The following is an 18969-nucleotide window of genomic DNA, read 5'->3' on the forward strand; positions in this document are numbered from 1 at the left end:
TAACTAGGGTTTTACTAAAAATAAACCCTACTGTTTGATCTTTCAAATCCAGTTTTTATTTTAAATATATATATAACGCCATCTGGTCACGTTATTTTATATACGTTATATATATGAAATATTTAAAATACCGTAAACGTAATATTATGTCGTAACGCATGGCTGAAATGCTCAACTGGAATAAATGTTTCATGCATGTTTAACAGGAAAAAGAAAAGTTTGTGTGTCAGCAGAGTGACAATAATAAGTGGCAACAATACATATGAAAATTGTCCTTTTATTCATGGACCACAAAGATATTGACCATTTAAGCGAAAACACACATTTCCCAAAAGAAAACAACAGCAACAAAAAGATTCGAATGTGACGAAAATAAAAAAGTAAATAAAATAAGAGAATAAAAAAGACACCACCTGCATTCCATTTGACATACAATACTCTCTGTATCTGTGTCATATTATGTTTTCATACGTATGTATGTGTGTGCATATTGGGAATGAATTTCGTAAAGGATAATACGATAAAAGTGTTGAAGCTTATTAAGGTAATTAAGGTTGGCCTTAAATCTGTCCACATCATTCACAGAGTTCATTTCTGTTCATTATTGAAATTTAATCAAGCATCAACTGACTGGCGACATTTTGATTTGACATTTAGATAAAAAGCAATAAATAATATATCTAATCTAAAATAGTAACATTTATTTTCAATTACAAAATATATGAAATTCGATGTGTAGGTATATGCTAATTATATTTATACATATGTACATACGCATCTGTTTACATATGTACTATAATAGAATATAAAATATTCAAATTATTATATTCTATGAAAGAAAAAATATAAATATAAAAATTATCCGTTAAACTGAATAAATATTTATAAACTTCATGTACATTAGAGTAATAACTCTTTGAAATTTTTACAAATATCCAAAATACGATAGCTAGATTGTATCCTACGTTGAATTCAGAATCATTATTTTCGATCTATTTATGAGTTGTAGTAGATAAGTTGTTATTGAGAATGATATTACGGAAATTTGGAAGTTGATCGGCGTAACTTGATTTAAGTTAAAATTACATGTTATACCCTACACCACCATAGTGGATTTGTGCAGATGTTTATAAGACCCAAAAATATTAGTCTAACACCCACATTAACGTATACAGAACGACTCAGAATCACTTTCCGTCCGTCCGTCTGGCTGGCTGGTTAGCTGGCTGTCCATGTAATCCTTGTGCGCAAAGTACAGGTCGCAATTTTGAAGACATTTAAATATATATTATGTATGTATATTAGGGTGGAGCGAAAATGTATCAACTTTTTTTTTGTTTTTTGTTTTCAACGACACAGCGATATAAAGTTGCCTTTTCATGAGTAAGTGAAACGTACAAAAGATAGCTTACCTCCTTTGATGTTTTGAGGTGCCCCAACACAATTGAAGATCAGAAAAATTACCTATTTTTATACCCTCCTCCACCATAAGTGGTGAATGAGGGTATATATAAGTTTGTTCATATTGTCATTAAACAACCTTAAGCTTTATAAACTTTAATTTATGTTGAATATAAATATTTTTATATATTGTTAGTTCAATATAATTACATCCAATAATTAAAAAAAACTAAATTTTTACTTAACAAATTAAATTCATATTTCACCATTGTCTTTTTCAGAAATATTTAAAACTATTCTAGATCAAATGAATCTGTAATTGTTTTGAATACTATAATTTATTTTCAATTTGGGAAAAAATTTAAAAAATTTTTAAATGTTCCAACTTTGGATATGTGTAACTTTTTATAGGGACGAGATAATTAGAATTTTATAACAATATAGCAGATACTTTTAAAAATATTATAAATATCTGCTAAATCTAAAAAACCAAAAAAAGATCGATCTAAATTAAAAAAAAAATAAATAAACCTTAATATCTCTTGAACTAAAAAAGATAACCACATGTAAGCATATTTTTTGTAGATCTTCTCAAGAACTATTAATATTTTAAATTTCAGCTCATTCGGAACTGAGGTGATCAAATTTGAGGGGCCACCCGCCTAGGATTCTGTAAATTAACTCGAAAACATCTCAGCTCTAAGCTTGTGAACTTTCGCACAGTGGGGGAACTGAAAAAAAAGTGGAAATAAATTTGTATCTTCTAAACGGATAGACGATTTTAATAAAATTTCCAATGTCTGTAGAAGAGGTTTTAATAAGTTTAAAAAGGGGGTGCAAAGCCGCAGTGCTCTAGGGTATATTAAAAATCATAAATGATGCCAAATGTTAGTTCATCATTCGATTTGAAATATCTTTTTTTTAATTAACAACAATTTTATTGATATTCTTTAGAATGAATTACTGTGTCAAAAGTTATGTGCATTCAAATTAAATAAAAATAAAAAAGTCATTTTTTTGCAATTTTTTTTTTTCGAAAAAAGTACTTACTTATAACTTTAAATTATACAGAAAATAAGAAAAATATAAATAATGAATTTATATTTTTCTAAAAGAAGGTGGAAAGTCGTGTCCTCCTTGTCCCTATCCTTACAACTGCGGCAATGGTCGTTAAAGGGGAGTCCCAGGCGATTTGCGTGCTTGCCTAACGCCCAGTGTCCGGTTAATACTGCCATCAACCTAGATATATCCCTTCTATTCCGGGTTATCAGTTGCATAGTGCGTTTTTCGTTAAAAGATGGCCACATCAACTTGGCCACCCTACATGTGTCTAAATTACGCCATCTATTCTCAGCCTTTGTAAGAAAATGTCTGAAGATGATACCTTTTATAGTCCCCAGTGGAATTGCTACTGAGACCGCATTGGAGATATCTAAGGCAGATCCCATTCTGGCTAGTTCGTCTGCCTGTTCATTACCGTAGTGGTCCCTGTGCGCAGGTACCCAAACCAAAGTAATATCAGATAGACGACCTAGCCTTGACAGAGAGTTCCTACATTGCCTAACTAGTGAAGATGAATTTGTGTAGGCATTCAGCGAGAGAAGTGCCGCCTGACTGTCGACAAAAATACCTATATTGCCGCGGGTGTTATGATCAAGTAGTATATTGCAAGCTGCCATGATTGCAAAAATTTCCGCCTGGAAAACACTACACTCATTCGGAAGACGATACGAAATACCAATCTCGGGTTCGTCACAGAAGACGCCAGAACCAACACCACAGCTCATTTTCGAACCGTCTGTATATATCCTAGTGTCATATTTGTACACGAGATTACCCATACCCCACTCACTCCTGGAGGGGATTAAGACCTTAAATACCCTATTAAAATCTGTAGATGGAGTAATATAGTCAGATGGTTGGAGAACGATCGAAGGCAACTGGCTCAAAATCCCCGCGTGCCCATATGTTCTCGATCTCCAACAGCCAGATGCTCGAAGCCTCACTGCGCTACATGCAGAGGTGGCCATTATGTGAAGGTCTATTGGCACAAGGTGCAATATAGTGTTCAGTGCCTCTGAAGGACTAGTTCTTAGTGCGCCGGTTATACCAATGCATGCTGATCTCTGGACTATGTATAGTTGGTCAACGACATACTTCCTTTTAGTTGCAGTCCACCATACAAGAGATCCGTAAGTAAGAATTGGACGTACTATAGCCGTATACATCCATTTAACTATGCTGGGACTAAGTCCCCATTTCTACCAAACATCTTACGACAGGTATAATAGGCCACCGTAGCCTTTTTTACCCTATGTTGAGTATTTAGCTTCCATGACAATTTAGAGTCCAGTATAATACCTAGATATTTTGCATTATTTGAAAGGGGGATTTCGAAGTTTTTCAACCGTGGAAGTTTGAAGCTTGGAATCTTGGTCTTTGTTGTGAAAAGTACGAGTTCTGTTTTGCTTGGATTCACCCCAAGACCACTTGCCGTGGCCCAGTTATCGAGCAACCCTAAAGCAGTGGACATAATATCACTGATCACGTCCGGAAACAGACCTGATACGAGTATCACCACATCGTCCGCATAAGCGACAACTTTTATCCCTTTTCTGTCTAGATCAATGAGAATCGAGTTAATAACGATAAGCCACAGTAGTGGAGAGATCACCCCACCCTGTGGTGTGCCTCTGCCAACTCGCTTAGACTTGACGCTATTACCAAGATTTGCTGTAACTATTCTTGATTTCAGCATGTTTACTAACCAGTTATTGATATATTCTTCAACGTCTAGGTCAGTAAGAGCTTGCTGAATTGCAAGGGTGGTAACATTATTGAAGGCACCCTCTATATCCAGAAAGGCTGCCATTGTATATTGTTTAAATTCGAGAGATCTCTCTACAACTCTTACGACCTCGTGCAGAGCTGTCTCTGTAGAGCGGCCCTTAAGGTAGGCATGCTGACTATTAGAGAGCCGTATCGTACCCTCTAGGCGATGCATAATGTGAGCGTCAATGAGTCTTTCCAACGTTTTAAGCTGGAAAGATGAAAGACTAATTGGACGAAAGTCCTTCGCCTTCTCATGACTTCTTTTTCCAATTTTGGGAATAAAAACGACCTTAACTCTCCTCCAGTTAACCGGAACGTGATTGAGGGAGAGACAGAGCGTAAAAATTCTATGAAGCCAGGAATTGATATGCCTTTTTGCACTTTGTAGCATCTTTGGCAATATACCATCCGGCCCGGGTGATTTGAAAGGTGCGAAACTGTCAATCGCCCATGATATCCTGTCATAGGAGACGATATAACTATCGATATTGAATAGAGTCCTACCTTCCCTCTCAAAGTCCGTAGCAACATCCTTACAGCCTGGGAAATGAGTATTCAGTAGGATGTCAAGTGACTCTGCTGAGGATTCAGACCAGGAGTCATCCTTCCTTTTGATATAAGTAGGATTGGATTGCCCCTTGGCTAGAATTCTACTAAGTCTTGCAGAGTCTTTTGTATTATCTATAGATTCACAGAAGCTTCTCCATGAGTTTCTTTTTGCGACTACTATAGCTTTCTTGTAGGCTTTCAGCTAATGTAGCTAATGTTAAAGGCCCTACGAGTTTCCCTACGTAGTTTAGATAGCTCAGAATTCCACCATGGAGGGAAGCTTTTCTTAGCCTTAGTGACTGGACAGGAAACTTCGAAAGCCTTGACTAAAGTTTTACTAAAGTTTTCCTCTATTTTCTCAAGACCAGTTATCGAATCTTCTACAACTGGCATATTCTTAAGTTTGTTTTTAAGGATCCCATTAAATTTGAACCAATCTGTCCTTCTTGGGTTCCTAAATTGTATTTTCTCTGTCGAGTTCTGAAGTCTAATATTGAAGAGAATCCAGTTATGGTCAGAGAACGACCTTTTTTTGGATACCCTCCACCTATCTACTGATACCTTAGACCTATCATTTATGAGTGTAATATCTAATACTTCCTCCCATCCATTATAGTTGTCCGAACTTGGAAACATGAATGTTGGCGTATTACCAGAATTACATATACTTAGTTTATTGGAATTAATGAAATTAAGTAAAGACTCACCCCTTTCATTTATTTCGCTGCTACCCCAGATTGGATGCCTGGCGTTGGCATCAGAGCCCAGGATGATGTCGTCAGATGCCCCAACAGAGGACAGTAGAGCACTCACTTCAACTGGAGGAGCTGTCTTCCATGTGCCATGTAGCTTGAGGCAATCATGAAGCTTCTGTTGCACGGTAGCTCGACCTTAGCTACTGTAAGGTCTTCTGAACTAAGCTGCGTACAAAGAAAAATGTTAATAGATTTTTTGGCAATAATACATGATCTTGGCCTACCATTGTTTCTTGCATAGAGGATGTTATATGCTGAGGCCGGGAACCCCTTCACGTCCAAGTCAGAAGCCCAGGGTTCTTGCACCAGCCCAATGTCCAGGTCCTCTTCGGCTAAGAGTACCCGAAGGTTATCTGTAGCACATTTCGAGTGCTGCAGATTTATCTGCACTATTTTAAGCGCCATTGTTGGTTTTTTGGGGGGGGTTCGGAGAGCTTCATTTCTGTGAGCAGAGAGTGCAGCTTCAATCTCATCCGCTTCACCGCTACCCGTACCTGTAGGCCTGAACACCTTTACCTTGGCGTCCCTCACTCCGAAGAACAGCTTAAAGCCCGCCTTCTCAAGCTCGACAGAGCCCGATTCGGTGATGGCGAGGATTAGGCATGTGTGACCATCGTCCTTAACCACCTCGTTGAAGGGCCGTCTGGCGGATGTAGTCGTGGTTGATGTGGGTCCCGGAGTGGATTTTTTCTCGACAACCTTTCTCCGTTTAGGCGACTTCTCACCCTCTGTCTGAGAGCGATTGCGCTTGGACCTCTCTGTTTCTTCGGCTGCTGCCTTTGATGTACTGGGTACGGAATCCAAAAACTTTTGGTACTCATCTACCACAGCCTGGTATTTAGCGCGATCTTCTTCATCACGCTCATGGGGGGCACCGCTGGCAGCATTCTTGTCAAGAATGAATATCGCCTTGGCGTATCGGGATTTAAGGATGTCTTTCTGACTCTTCCTCTTTTTTCTTTTCTTCTTCAATGGTCGCCAGTCTTGGCATCCGATTGAAGAGGTGCATTTGTCAAGTTTTTGGAGGGCAGTAGAGTGCTGTGACGGTCACCCAAGCTGCCTGACATTGCGACCAGAGTCTCTTGACTAGAGGCTAGTAGGTAGTCTTCTGAAGAAGATCCGAGATCAACGGTTTTCTTCAGGGCGTTGTTGTTGTTTGTGTTGTTGTTGTTGTTATTTGTGTTCATTTTTGGTCCCACGAGTAGGCACGTAAGGGGATGGACCATCCATGCTAGACAGAGATTACAACCGGCCCGTGTCATAAGCACCGTTGGGGAACTGTTATCGACTAATCTTCTTTAACCACTAATTAGCCATTCAGGTTCTCGGCACTGCTACCAACCACGTTAACCTTACAAGTGGGGGAAAAGAAAGAGAGAGAGAAAAGACAGAGGGAAAGAACAGAGAGAGGAAAGAACAGAACAGTTTTGGTCCGCGGGTAGTAAAACAAGAAAGATAAAAAGAGCACTATCGCTAGGCGACCATTTGTTCTAAAATGTATCGCCAGTTATAGCATTACCCTAGCACCAATTATATCCTACTGTGACCATTTGTTAAAAAAAAAATGTGTCACAATATTATATAGTTGGCTATCACAACCCGTTTTACGAAACCTAGCAATATCAATAAGTTTAGACCATTTGTTAGAAAAAGTGTCTCAAGATATTGATATTGCTCGAGCATTTGTCAGGGCTAATGACATGTTTTAGGAAACAGTATCACTAGACTAGGCAGTTGCTCCCCCTATCCGCCACCTGGGACGCGTCCGATGGGAGACTGATAACTCCACACGGACGAAATCGAGTACTTCGACATCGAAATGTAGTTAACGTGGATCACGACAGTCGTTATCGAAACGTATCTACTCGAAGCAGTGTTGCCATGAGCAAAAAAATAAGCTATATTGACTTCCAAAAAGGCCCGAAAAAGATAAACTGCTTTAAAAAAAGATATAATATTATAAATTAAGAATTTAGGTTTATATTTATTTTTAAATAAAAAATTAGAAACTATGCTCGTAAAATTCATAAAAGTAAATAAAATTAAAACGGTACACATCATCAGCAAACAAAAAATAAAATTAATCATTAATAATAAATATACACATATTGTACATACATTTATTTAACTTTACAATTTTTTATTGTACTAAAAAGTCTAACTGGCAACACTGACTGGAAGTTGTACTCGATTGGTAATCTCTTATTGAAAACAAACAAACAATACCGTTTTGGGGCAAAACATAACAAAGAACTCAAAATAAAGAAGTAGAATATTAAATAATTAAAAATTTACATAAATATTTTTCTGATATTTTCTCATTTAAAATTTTCTTTATTTAAAATTGTAAAATTTTGGAACACAATTTTTTTTGTATTTAGTTTGTTACGTTTTTAACAACTTTGTACAATCCAAATAAAAAATATACCCGGCATTATACTGAAATTTGCCATTGGCCGATGATGAGGTATACAAAAAAAAAATTTGGATCCATTTTTATTAAAAGTTTTCTAAATTTTTTTCACTATTTAACAATTTATCACAAATTTATTTATTTTGCTTTCCTTTTTTGTTTTGTTTATATTATTGTCATATGTTTACAGCAATGTAAAAAATAGTAGTAGGTAATGTAAATTACGACCATGATCCAAAAAATTGCCGCCATCGAAAATTGTCTCTACACGAACGTGTACTCGATATCGAATGCCGTGATTTGTCTGCTTAAAATTTGAAACCTCTTTTCTATGCCCCAATATGTTCTTAAGTATATTGAAAGAGGAATTTATAGCCCGGACCTTTATATCGTCAACAGAGTCAAAAAAGTAAAAATACCATCTTCGGAAAGTTTTTTGGAAATTGTGAGATTGTCATTAAAAATTCACAAAAATCAGCTACCATTTTTTATTCCATATTTTTTAAAAGTCCATCACGATGTTTGATATTTTTAAAAAATATGAAGCAAACATAGGATCTATGTAAAATAAATCACAAAATGAAATTTTGTTTGGATCGGTCCATACTTGATCGAATAAATCTCTTAAAAACGTCTAAATTAAAATACATGCTTTCTCGTATATTTGACAAGTAAAAATTTGGGTTAAATACAGATTAGAAAGGTATTAATATGACCTGTGTAATTAATAACGGAATTTCTTGTTTGTGTTTAATTGCTTACCATGTCATTGAAAGTATTAAAAATATCCTGCCACATTCGCTTCGCTATAAGTTCGTATGATTTTACATAGGTCAGGTTTCGGTCCTATTTTTAGTCGAACTACTTATAATGATAGGAAAGTAATTTAAAAAAAAATAGAAGACTTCAGCTATAACAGTTTTTATATATGATCTGATACCACACATTTGCAATATGTCAATAGTACCAAATTAACACACGCTAAGTATTGAGAATTGCACTATTATAGTTCTCCAGATATTCGATAATAAATTTTTACTTTGTATGGGAGGGGCACGTCCCTTTCACCCACATCTTTAATTTGTAGCATAACAGGACACTGACATCAACGAAATTTACACAAAGTTTAAAGACTCTCACTATTACATTCACCTGATATTCGAATATAAATATAAGTATGGTAGTTGCTTTGTATTTGAACAAAATATACTGTTTCATAATGCCGGCATACAAAAAGCTTACTGTGTATGCCGAAAATGAGTATTTTGAACGCAGTAAAAAAGCAATCACGCATCGGTTTTATAGTTGATGCTTTCTTTGACAATTTTTTATTTACGCACACAAATAAAAAAGAAAAGAATATAGAAAATGGCAGACTCACAAATGGAAGTAATATTATTTTTTTGGATAAAAAAAACTTAATATAAACACCAAATAAATACATTTATATATTTTTCAGTAAAAAAATGATAATTTGCATTATGTTCATTTCATATCGTAAATGTAAACAAAGTATATAGTTGCATTGTTTAGAAAGTTTAAATATGTACATAATTAAAATACCGTAGGAGAACTGCATACTAACTTTGCATTAATACATTTTGGAAGTAAGCCTATACTTGATATGGAAGATACCACTCCAATGATCTGATCCCACCCATTTTTATATGCTTTCTGTACAATGATAACAAAATAATTCATTTGAAGCATTACTTTAAGTATTATAATACTCCAGATATTCAACTATAACTATTTTATAATAGAGAGGTCATTCCCACCAATTTCAGCCAAACATCCAGAAATAAAAGAAACTAATTCAGACAAAGCTTAAACACTCTCGAAATTACAATTTTCATTGTAATGGAGTTGTTAAACCCACTGTTCCGATCTCGCCCATTTTTAGCTAAACTTTGTACAGTAATACTAATCTTAAAGACTTTCACAATTATTGTACTCCAAATATTCGAAAATAACTAATAAAATTTTCAAGCAAGATTTTGTCTGAATGGCTTATACACCATTTTGTTTGCGTATTTTCATTGTATCGAATTTCCAAAAAAATTATCAGTTAGTTTTCGAGATATTCAGTTTTAGGGTGGCAACCCTAAAAAATGCAACTATTACAAAAATCAAAAAACGCAGCTGTGCGTGCTCATTTAAAACTCTTAAATTCCAAATTTCAGCCAAATCGGTCCAAGACTTTGGCTGAAATTAATTTTGGCCTAAAAAGTAGATCAAATTACCTACTGTGCATGGTAACGAAATAAATCCTTCCAAGTTTTACGGCTTTCTCTAATACACTAGATATTTGATAATATCTATTTATTTTGTATGTGAAGTTTTAACACGCACATTGCACAAGTTTAAATACTTTTACAGTTACAGTTCTCCGGATATTCGAAATTAATTACACAGCCATAAATTTGAACTACGTTTTATACGAGTTGATGAACCCGCGATATACTTTTATTTTTCCAGTCAGCTCGCGCTTTCATATACCCTATTTATTTGTGTCTAGAATATGACATACTTTTAGCAGGAAACTGATATCTATATATATAAAAGAGTAACGTTACTGACTGACTGACTGACTGACTGACTGACTGATTCATCATCGCACAGCCCAAACGGCTGAAGCTAGAATCATGAAATTTTAACTGTGGGTTCCTCCCTCCCCAAAACGATCCGATAAGAAGGGATTTTTGGAAATTCGAACGTTTAGGGGGTAAAAAAGGGTAAAAACGGGTAAATTCGGTAACCTTATATCTTCAAAACTAATAAAGATACAAAAAAACTTAAAATTGCATGTTACTTCATCTAAAAAATAAGCTGACAGGTGTTTCGTACTTTTTCGAAATTCGAACATTTTAGGGGAGAAAACGGGTAAAAACTGTATTTTGGTACTTTTTTGGCACCCTATGTATCTTTTAAACCAATAAACATATAAACAAATTTTAAATCGCATTCTTTACTTATCAAAAAATAAAAAATACAAGTTTGGTACTTTTTGGAAATTCGAACCCTTAAGGGATAAAAATTGTTTTTATTTTTGGTACTTTTTCATAAAATATGTTTTTCTATAATTTGACATAGACATACGAATATTTTATTATGAACTCCCACCACGATGCAGATTTTTATTTGAATAAAATTTTACCACCGCAATGGGGATAAAAAAGGTACCAAAAAGGGGATAAAATCGGGAAAATACATTTTATTTGAAATAATTAAGCCAATTTTGATAATTGTTTGAACATTGGCTCCTGGATTCATACAAAAATTAACTAACAGGATGTTATTTGGAACTCGAGTGAATAGGTGTATATTGGCCAAATCCGGGTAAACAATTTGGTACTTTTTTTAAAACATATTTTTTCTTGGGCACATTAACACAGATTTCAATCGTTTGAGACATGTCTGTAGCATAAACAATTTTGGCAAAATGGAGTATTTTTAAATTTCAAGCTTTAGGGGTGTTCAAGGAGGAAAAGGGAAATTGGTACTTTTTTCCTAATGGTACTTTTTTAATATTTTAATTATTACACTTATAGACATTAAAGTTAGCTGATATGCATCTTAGTGAAGTTAGTGTTAGGAATAGGGGATAATATTTAGGTACCAAAATTTGTTAACTGAACTATAGGTACTTTTTTGTTCTCCTAATGGTACTTTTTTGAAATTTCTATAACAATGGACTTAGAAACATGAAATTAAACATATATGGTCCTAAGTGAGTGAGAATTCTATGGGGAGACTTTTTGGTACTTTTTCTTTATTGGAATGGTACTTTTTGTAATTTCTTCACCAATGAACCTAGAAACATGAAATAAAGCTTATATATAAACCGAGTGAGTGGGAAACCACAAGTGTGGATTATTTGGTACTTTTTCTATATTCTAATGGTACTTTTTTGAATTTTCTATAACAATGAACTTAGAAACATGAAATTAAGCATATATGGTCCTAAGTGAGTGAGAATTCTAGGGGGAGACTTTTTGGTACTTTTTCTTTATTCGATTGGTACTTTTTGTAATTTCTTCACCAATGAACCTAAAAACATGAAATAAAGCTTATATGGAACCGAGTGAGTGGGAAACCACAAGAGTGGGCTTTTTGGTACTTTTTCTATATTCTAATGGTACTTTTTTGAATTTTCTATAACTATGGACTTAGAGACATGAAATTAAGCATATATGGTCCTAAGTGAGTGAGAATTCTAGGGGGAGACTTTTTGGTACTTTTTCTTTATTCTAATGGTACTTTTTTGAATTTTCTATAACTATGGACTTAGAAACATGAAATTAAGCATATATGGTCCTAAGTGAGTGAGAATTCTAGGGGGAGACTTTTTGGTACTTTTTCTTTATTCGATTGGTACTTTTTGTAATTTCTTCACCAATGAACCTAAAAACATGAAATAAAGCTTATATGGAACCGAGTGAGTGGGAAACCACAAGTGTGGGCTTTTTGGTACTTTTTTTATATTCTAATGGTACTTTTTTGAATTTTCTATAACAATGGACTTAGAGACATGAAATTAAGCATATATGGTCCTAAGAGACTGAGAATTCTAGGGGGAGACTTTTTGGTACTTTTTCTTTATTCGAATGGTACTTTTTGTAATTTCTTCACCAATGAACCTAGAAACATGAAATTAAGCTTATACGGACCGGAGTGAGTGGGAATGTACTTTTTTTGGTACTTTTTCTATATTCTAATGGTACTTTTTGAATTTTCTGTAATAATGGACATAGAAATATGAAGTTAAGGATATATGGTCCTAAGTGAGTGAGAATTCTAGGGGGGAGACTTTTTGGTACTTTTTGTTTATTCTAATGGTACTTTTTTGAAATTTCTATAACAATGAACTTAGAAACACGAAATTAAACATATATGGTCCTAAGTGAGTGAGAACTCTAGGGGGAGACTTTTCGGTACTTTTTCTTTATTCAAATAGTACTTTTTGTAATTTCTTCACCAATGAACCTAGAAACATGAAGTAAAGCTTATATGGACCGGAGTGACCACAAGTGCCTGATTTTTGGTACTTTTATATATTGTAGCGGTACTTTTTGAATTTTCTATAATAATGGTCATTGAAATATGAAATTAATCGTATATGTTCTAAAGTGAGTGAGAATTCTAGGGGGAGACTTTTTGGTACTTTTTCTTTATTCGAATGCTACTTTTTTGTAATTTCTTCACCAATGAACATTGAAACATCCAATAAAGCTTGTATGGACTCGAGTGAGTGGGAATCCACAAGTGGCTGCTTTTTGGTACTTTTTCTATATTCTAATGGTACTTTTTGAATTTTCTGTAATAATGGACATAAAAATATGAAACTAAGCGTATATGTTCTAAAGTGAGGGAGAATTATAGGGGGAGACTTTTTGGTAATTTTTTTATTTCTAATGGTACTTTTTTGAATTTTCTATAACAATAGACTTTTTAGTACTTTTTCTTTATTCGAATGGTACTTTTTGTAATTTTTTCACCAATGAACCTAAAGCCATGAAATTAAGATTATATGGACCCGAGTGAGTGGGAAACCACAAGTGGGGGATTTTTGGTACTTTTTCTATATTCTAATGGTACTTTTTTAATTTTTTGTAATAATGGACATAGAAATATGAAATTAGGCGTATATGGTCCCAAGTGAGTGAAAATTCAAGGGCATACTTCGTGGTACTTTTTCTTTATTCTCATGGGTACTTTTTTGAATTTGCTATAGGGTATTCAATTAACCGGGTTTCCGGTTTAATCGGTTAATCGAGCAAATAATTAATCGGGGTTTAGATTTAATCGGTTAATTTTAAATTATTCGATTAACCGAATAATTTATATTTAAATGTTAAACTGAAACTAAATCACGAATTTTGAGTACTTATTGAAGTATTTTATTAATAAAAAAAGAACAAACACATAAAAAATAAACAAAACATAACAATTCAACCAAAAAGTGAATAATTTTCTTTAGTTTTAATAAAACTCGACTTGGAAAAAACTCTCACGCTGATTGTAGATGTTGGAGAAATCGAAAGTAAGACAAGATAAAGAATATCCAATTTGTCAGTTATTTTTTTAGTTTTTTCTATGTATATAAACTTTTGAACTTTTTAGATTTTAAATACTTTTAATAATTTCGATAAGTTGTGATAAAAACTCGTTTCAGTAGTGTTTCCAGTTTCGTCTATTATAATGTTCTCATCCGACAATTACATGTAAATTAAATTTATCAGTTATTATACTCACTAAACATATTTCTTGAATGTTCGAAAAAATATGTAATTTTACTTTGACATTTGTATTTGAATTAAAATGGAAAATTAAAAACAAATAAATTATGTTAAAGTGCAAAAAAAATAAATTTCGGTTAATCGGTTAACCGACACAAATTAATCGGTTTATTCGTTATTTGAAAATCGGCAATTTTGAATTATTCGAACAGTTAACCGACCAAAATTAATCGGTTAACCGATTAACGGTTAACCGATTGAATACCCTAATTTGCTATAATAATGGACCTAGAGTTTCCAAAAAATCGAAGAATTTCAAAACCGCGGTTTCGGTTTTGTGATAATTTATTAAATATTATGTATTATAGAAACAAAATTAGTTGATAATATAGGAAATGATATACAAATCTAAAATTCAAACTTGACGGGTTATGGTTTAGTGAATGGGAATTTAAAAGTGATAATCAATGGTACTATTTCCTTATTGCAATGGTACTTTTTGAATATTTTATAATAATAAACCTAAAAATTTTAAATTAGGAACACATTTTGCATTTGCTATAATAATGGACCCAGAAATATGAAATTAGACATTTTCAATTAGATTCACAAAGTGAGACTTGATAGTACTATTTCTTTCTTCTAATTGGGGTGGCGAAGCGCACCGGGTCAGCTAGTAATATAATAATTCTGGTGGATGTATTGGAATATTTGTCTGATCTTTCAAGAATGTTGAAATTTTACTCTTTTAGCTTTATCCGCAATAAAATTTTGTTTTAAGAATATTCTAAATAAAAATTTAAAACTGCAGATTCAAGGCATTACAGTGAACATAGTTTTTTAATTAAAATGATAATTTAAAACTTCTAGATTTATTACTTTTGCTACACATGCTAAAATTCAAGTTGGAACTTGCAAAAATTTGAAATTGAAATTTTGCTAGAGAAATAATATCCATATACAATTGTGTTTTGTTATTACCTTCAGCACAAATCGGGTTTCAATATTAAAGTAGAAGAATTTTTAAAATATTTTTTTACAAAAATTAAATTCGTTTACACCAATGAAAAAGTAGAAGTTTCCTCAAATTTCTTTAGTTTTTCATACAAATAAAACAAAAAAATCAGAGTTGGGAGTAGTGCACTAAATGTTGAGTGCAATCAACATTTCACTAGCACTAAATATTATTTTAAAAAATATAGTTTTAACTAATTTTCATCAGCTTTAGTGGTAGTGAAGCTTATATTTTTATCACTAATATTTTTTAGTGATAGTGATATTTTTTTAACTATAAATCAATTGAGTGGTAGTGTAGAAATAAGCACTAAACTCAAATAGTTAAAAAATTTAACAATAACTAAAAAAAAGCTTCAATAATTTTCTTTGCACTAATATATTCAAAATTAGTGATCGTGAAGTTATTCCAGTTTAAACTAGAATATTAAATATACAGATGTTTGTTGAGCAAGCTTCAAAGTGTTTTTCAGCATCCGAAGAAATAATAACACAAAAAAACACTGATAATGTAGGATTCTTAGATTTTGGGGAAATTGACAGTAAGTGAAAAAGTTATTGAAGAAATTACTTAGTTTATTAACATCTTCAATATTAGGACCTTCAACCTTTGTTCAGAAAGATGGCATAGTGAAATACGTGCATTCCTTTTAAGCTCGGACACTGATATTTGCAGTCTCAAAAAATATCCAATAATAAGGCAAATGTTTTTTAAATTTAACACGCCTTTGGCTTCTTCTGCTCCAGTAGAGCGTTTATTTTCTTTTAGTGGAATGGTGGATTCTCCTCCGAGAAATAAATTAAGTGATTCGAATTTCGAAAAGCTTGTTTTACTTAAAGCCAATAGTCGCTAATTATTTTCTGTGTAATTGCTTATTTCTCTTTTTATTGTAATTTGTATATTTATATACCGCTTTTACGTTTTTTCCTTAAATATATTAACTTAAACTATGAATAGAGTAAAACATTTCTTTGTTGAAAAAAATAGTGCAGGAATATTTTTTTAACTAAAAATTTTAGTGTAGAAAAAATTATTTCATTAGGCTGCAAAAAAAATATTTTAACTATTTTCAAAATATTATTAGTTAAAAAATTTTAACTACACTATCACTATTATTGAGTGAGGCTTATATTTTTCAACTCATCACTAAACATTAAAAAAATTAGTGAAATATTTTACACTACCACTAACTATTAGTGTTAGTTAAAAATTAGTGCACTACCCCCAACTATGAAAAAAATAAGAGCTTATTTTCTAAATCCCGGCACCAAAAACCAAATGATAAAAAATTACAAAATTTGATTTTGTTTTCACAAAAAACGTTGATTTCTTTTTTTATTTGTTTTGAAAATTAATTTTTGAATGTTTAATGTTTCGCTTTTCCATATAAACTTTCAATTGAGCTGGGTTTAGAAAATAAGGTCCAAATAAAAACACGAAATACAACACAGTCTTCCCACAGTAGCGAGCTTTGGTATAAAAGAAAAAAGTTATAAAAATAATGTAAAATAAGCAATAAAAGTAAATTTCAAAAATTAAAAACGAAAAGCATATAAATTTTCGAAACACACTATTAAAATAATAAAACTAAATTAATAACACTATGCAACAAATGAAGACTTTTGGAAAAACACAAGATCATGACAGTACAGGTTCGACTCTACTACCAAAGGGTAGTAAACCCTATTTTGTTGACCGATTTTTTTTTATGGGCCCCCAAAGTTTCTGAAACTCAGTGGGGCGTCTAAAAAAGGTGTCATCAGTTTTTGGTTAACAGCTAATTCAGACTTTGTGATACGGCTTAACTTTATATGGCAATAATATAGCTAAGAGTCTGTCAAATAAATTTTGTTAAAATTTTTTTCCAAAAAATAGCTTTTTCGTGCACTTTTGTTGAAAAAGTATAGGAAGACAATTTTGTTTTTTACTTTTTTTAGAATAAATTCCAGGGACACCTAATTTTTCAATAACAATATTTTGCAGAGTTGTAGCTACGGTAAATCTGAATAACTCTTGCGAACATATCAGTGCAATCCGAACATATCTAGGCATTCTAAATAGCTGTCAAAAATCAATTTGTAGCTTAAAAATTTTAGTTTTTTACTATTTTTTGACTCTAAAACAAAATTTTTTTGTTAAAAATGTATGTTCGAGTGTATACTTCTCTATTGTACTGGAATAACGAAGAATGGGCAAATCATTATCCGTATGATCCGGGCGCATCACTTTATCCAATCTTGATCACGCAAGACCGGCTTGATGCAAGATATGATAAAACATTAAAATTTTTGAAAGTGGGCAAGGTTTGTGGAGCTTCTGAAGAGTAAATATAAGCTTTTTGTATAAGTTTTTGATATCGGTGGAAACCTTATGACTTGGAGATTGACATTTTAGTGAAATGAATTAATTTTGTGTGTTTTCGGACGTATTTTACCTTAAAAACTAACAATATTATAAAATGGTTATTTTCCATCAAGAAAAATAAAAACTTTGAATTAATGTAAAATTTGAAAAGAAAAATAAAAACTTTGAATTAATGTAAAATTTGAACAGTTACAGATATCACAATAAAATTTGGAAGTAATATAGATCTAAATGTTCTTAAGTCAATGGCATCACTAATGTTTCCATTCTTTGTTTTCAAACATCGAAATTCCTAAAACGGGGAAAAGGTATTCCATAAACTGAGTTTTTTTTAGAAAATAACCCACTTTGACGTTATTTACAGTATGATAGTAAAAACGTTTTGTATGTATATAAACAACATACAGGGCTATACAAATGTGACGAGTTTTTGAGGATCGGTGCTTTGCGTTTTTAGAATTTCTTACGCAAACCTAAAATTTTGTTTCAAAATACAATGTCCGCTTAAGTTAGTCAAATTTTACTTTATACGTTTTTGCATTAAGTTCTCTTTCCAGATCATAAAAAAATGTATATAGCCGCGAAGAAAATTAGTTTTTTATAAAAGAAAAAATATGGGGACTTTTTTGAGAAAAAACTTAAAAAATACACGCATTAAAAGTTGAAATATATAAAAAGATGCTTCAACTTTGGATGCGTGTAACTTTTTATAGGGACGAAATAATTTTTATCAGGTTTGTTTTATTTTCTTTAGAATTTTATCGCAAATTTGCGTCATATATAAAAAACAAATTTCGACCTTTCGTAGGCCCATCATATATAAAATACAAAAAAAAGATCGAGCAAAAATTAAACCTAAATATCTCTTGAACTAAAAGAGATAACCTACAGATAAAAGCATATTTTTGTAGACCTTCTCGAGGACTATTTTAAATTTCAGCTCATTCGGATCATAAAGGCCTTTTTGGCGATTTTTGTTTTAAATGTGTGACATTGAGGGTCCACTCACTGATCCCCATTCCGAACACCTCAGCCGAGTAAATAATACAGTACAACATAGAAGTGTGGACTTGATCATACTATTTTAACAAAACATCTTTGTTTTAGAGTCAAAAAATAGTAAAAACGAAAATTGTTAAGGTACCAAGTGATCTTTATGTGCTATTTAGAGTGACTAGACACGTTCATAATGCATTGATATGTTCTCAAGAGTTGTTCAACTTTACCGAAGCTACAACTTTGCTAAATATTGTTAGTGAAAAATTAGGAGACCCTGAAAGTTATTCTAAAAAAAGTTAAAAAAAAAATGTTCTTCCAATATTTTTTCAATAAAAGTGCACGAAAAAGCTATTTTTTGGAAAAAAATTTAAAAAGAATTTATTTGGCGGACTCTTAGCTATA

Source organism: Calliphora vicina, chromosome 2 (assembly GCF_958450345.1).
Source record: "Calliphora vicina chromosome 2, idCalVici1.1, whole genome shotgun sequence".
NCBI lineage: Eukaryota > Metazoa > Arthropoda > Insecta > Diptera > Calliphoridae > Calliphora > Calliphora vicina.